The 4,264-nt window shown below is 35.6% G+C and overlaps 1 long non-coding RNA gene and 1 pseudogene across 1 annotated transcript; one reads left to right on the forward strand and one right to left on the reverse strand.

Moving 5' to 3' along the window:
* The first annotated feature begins 338 nt into the window (after window positions 1–338).
* LOC114302234 (uncharacterized) lies at window positions 339–978 on the forward strand. Its single transcript, XR_014328123.1, has 3 exons — window positions 339–459; window positions 535–615; window positions 740–978. It is a non-coding gene; the product is annotated as an uncharacterized LOC114302234 (long non-coding RNA).
* Window positions 979–3,041: 2,063 nt separating this feature from the next.
* Window positions 3,042–3,891, reverse strand: LOC145802115 (secreted RxLR effector protein 161 pseudogene; annotated as a pseudogene).
* Between the last annotated feature and the right edge of the window lie 373 nt (window positions 3,892–4,264).

Consider the following 4,264-nt stretch of genomic DNA (forward strand, 5'->3'; position numbering starts at 1 on the left):
TTAATAGCAATGGTTGTGTTTTTAAAATTTTCTCATAGTAGTTTAATATATGGTGCCTTCATGCGGAATATTTTAGAAGTAGTTGAAAATATGTACTTATGTGTACTTACTATTTAGCTTGTGGATTTTTGTCTCATATTTCTCTTTCGTCAATTCAGTCTGGTATGCCTTGTCCATGATCTGTCGGTTATCCTCAGTTCTCTCAAGCATTCATTTCTTCATGGGACGTGGATGATATTTTTAGAGAGCATATGTTTAACTAATTGTTTTAAAAATCAAGCATACCGATGCAGTCATGTGGCTAATTTGAAATCCTCCTCTAATTCATGAGTAAAAATTTGTGATATACAGGTGGACATTGCCTATGCTCCATTCATTGAAAGGTTTCAAATCTTCTTTGAAGATGCCTTGAAGTATGACATCACATCAGGAAGACCAAAACTAGCAGCATGGATTGAAGTGAGTTAATAAACTAAACTCATTCTTGTATATATCTTGAATGATGGTATCTCTTATTATCGGATCTATGTGCAGGAGCTGAACAAGATTGACGCTTATCCATAGACAAAATGTGAACCCAAAGTGCTTGTTGAATTCTACAAGAAACGTTTTCTGGTAATCCCCTCATGCCTTTAAATAAAAATCCAATGGCACTCGGATATGCTTTGATAGTGAAAAAAAAAATTAAAAAAATCAAATAAAACTGCTAACACTTCAATATATATATCTTCACTTGCAGGCTCAGCAGTGAACATGCAGCAGCTGTTCATAACTCAAATAAGTGGCTTGATGCCCTATAATCAATATCTCTAATCTAAAACTCAAATGTATCTGCACGGGGATGTGGATTTATGTTTTGTTTTTTTTTTGTTTTTTTGTTTTGAGGTCAGGGTATGTGGAATTGCTAATAAGATCAAGAGTTGTCTATGTTGTAATGTGTTGATGTGTATTACATCATGCTCTTCGTTTTGGTTTGTTTTTTACATGATCAGAATTTAGACCATATTTTCAGTTTCAAGGATGTCCAAATGCTACTTTTCAGTTTCAGATTTTCTTTGACCATGCAACTTATACAGTTAAAAACAAAATTTCATACTTCATTTGCAATTTCTCACGCTTCCTTTATGAGAGACTAAGTCTGTGTCTGATTCATTAATTTGGAGAGGGATTGGAAAAGGAAAATCTTGTCAAATTTATGAATCAAACACAGTCTAAAAATTAAAATAATAAAATCTGATGTCATATTTCATTTTTAATTTCTTACACTGTTTTTGTGAGCAACTAATAATAGACAAAAAAATAATAATAATAACCAAAACAAAAAGCAAAAACGCCAACAAAGAAAAAAAAAACAGCAACAAAATTTTATTATTTACCAAATTTTATTATTTTTATTGATTTGTTATAGGTTTTATTTTTTGTGACGGCACTAAACTGTCGCAAAAAATAAAATTTTATTATTTTTTAATACTTTTTGCGACAGCAGCACATTGTCGCAAAAAATAGGGATTTTCATATTATTAATACTTTTTGCGACGGTACCATACCGTCGCAAAAACAGTGTTCTTGCCATTGCAAAAAAAGACTATTAGCGACGGCAGTTTTTGCCGTCTCAAAAAACATTTTTAGCGACGGTAAAATAGTGCCGTCGCAAAAAGTCAAGAAATTTCAAACATTAGTAGCGACTACAAAGTGCCGTCGCAAAAGGGCAAAAATGCCGTCGCAAAAACATTAGCGACGGACTGTGCCGTCGCAAAAACTCTTTTGCAACCCCCCCAATTGCAACCCTCTCTTGCCGTCGCAAAAAGTCATTTTGCCGTCGCAAAAAGTTTTTGCGACGGCATTAGGAGTATTAGCGACGGTATTTTATCGTCGCAAAAAGTTGAAATTTTTGTAGTGAATTTTTTGGCCTCGGTCATTCTTCTATGAAATATCGATTCTATCAATTATTCCATTTCAAAATCGAGTCCCCCTTGAATAAGTAAGGCCCCATGATTCCCTAAACCAACTCCTGGCCCTACTCAACAAAACCATTTGGGGGTATTCAGCATGGGCAGGGAGAGCATCTAAAGGATTGCTTCACCTAAAATTTTGATTTGTATGTACACACAATATAACAAAAATACAAAAACAAAAACAAAACAAAAATTCCCATCCTCTACTTGGGCACTAGCCAAACACTTTAGTTGTCTAGGGCTTCAACTGCTATCACTAAAATTAATGGCCAAAAAAATATGGAATAGACAATGATACAAAAATTGGGACAAATGATCTTACACATGTTATGACACAAATCATTTATCCCACTATTTGTCTTATTTTTTGTCTCATACATATTGCTATATTATTAAAATTAATGGCTAAAAGAATATGGAACAAATTGTGATACTGTTAGTAAAAATTATGCTAGGCCTAGATCGACAGCAACCGAGTAATAATTCAAATTGAACAACTTAAATAAGAACAATCAAGCAATTGTAGTTTTGGTTCTAATGCCTCAGGAGAATGATGACTTCTTTGGATCAGTTGATGGCAACAAAGTAAACAAGAGGAAAATAAACTGTTTTATATCAACTGATGGTAACAAAGTAGATTAAACAAACAAAAAGCAACTTCAAATTAAAATCACCTATGTTCATTCAACAAGTACGAATTACAGTGGAATAAACTACTCCTAAGATACAACGTGAACTGCTCCTAAGTCTAAAAGCCAAGTTGTTATGTTTGTTAGGAGTTGACTCTTCCTAACCAAGATCGGTGAGACACGAAATAACAAATGAGGAAGAAAAAAATGAATCAAACAAATCACATACAAAAGAACACAAAGATTTACGTGATTCACCCCAGAATAGGGCTATGTCCACGGCTGTTGCGGTTTTCACTATAATCAGAAACAAATACAACTCTCTTTTTTTCACCTAAAAGAGGCTTCGCCTTATCTATTTATAAGTATAGAATTAGGGTTACATGGAAGCAATATGGCAATTACTAAAGTGCCCAAAAATTTCGGCCCGGTGGGGTAAACCCCCCCTAGACCCCCTTTAGGAAAAGGCCTTCCCAAACCCTCCATTAGACCCAGTGCTTGAGTGAACAGTAGGGTTGAGTAAACAATACTTATCAGAGTCCACAGACCCAACAATCTCCCACTTGGAACCTGATAACACAAGCTCTTCATCATCTTCATCACATAGAGGAACGTCGCAACAACTCGATCTTCCTTCATCAATCTTGAAGACCAACTGAAGTTGCACACAACTTCAGTTTGCCAATGGTGACTGTCTTGGTCAACATATCTGCTGGATTCTTATTGCCTTGGATCTTCTCAAGAGACAAGACTCCATCATCTACAAGTGAACGAATGAAATGGTATTGCATTTGAATGTGTTTTGTCCTAGAATGAAAACCCGGATTTTTTGTAAGATGAATAGCACTCTGACTGTCACTATGCAAAATATTTATCTCTTGCGTCTTACCCAACTCTACTAGAAAATTCTGTAGCTAAGTTATGCCCCTCCTAGCTTTAATAATAGCAACATACTCAGCCTATGTTGTAGAAAAGGCCACAATCTTATGTAACTGTGAAATCCAACTCACTGTTGTACCACTTAATGTGTAAACATAACCAGTAGTACTTTTTTTGTTATCCATATCATCAGCCAAGTCTGCATCAGCATAACCATGTAACTCGATGCCGGTTCGTCTGAAACAAAGTGCCATGTCTGTGGTACCACTCAAGTATCTAAGGATCCACTTCACTACCTCCCAATGTCGTTTGCCTGGATTACTCATGTACCTAGTAACCACTCCCACTGCCTGTGCAATGTCTGGTCTAGTACAAACCATAGCATACGTTATGCTACCGATAGCTGAAGCATATGGAACACGTTCCATGTAAGCTTGCTCTTCTTTGGTCTTCGGAGACTACTTTTTGGTAAGTCTGAAGTGGCTAGCCAATAGAGTGCTCACTGGTTTTGCACCATCCATGCTAAACCTCTCGAAATTTTTTTTGACATATTCAGCCTGTGACAACTTCAAAGTACCATTTGCCTTGTCCATGTGAATTCTCATACCAAGGATTTTGTTTGCAACTCTAGGATCCTTCATCTCAAATTGGTTGGACAAAAGTTTCTTCAATCTTTTTATCTCTTCAATGCTAGATCCTACGATAAGCATACCATCAACATATAAGAGCAAAATAATATAACTTTTGTCAAACCTCTTGAAATAATAACAATGATCTACTTGACATCTTATAAAATCGTTG

The sequence above is a fragment of the Camellia sinensis genome, chromosome 1, assembly GCF_055761805.1.
Source record: "Camellia sinensis isolate YWXY chromosome 1, ASM5576180v1, whole genome shotgun sequence".
Lineage (NCBI taxonomy): Eukaryota > Viridiplantae > Streptophyta > Magnoliopsida > Ericales > Theaceae > Camellia > Camellia sinensis.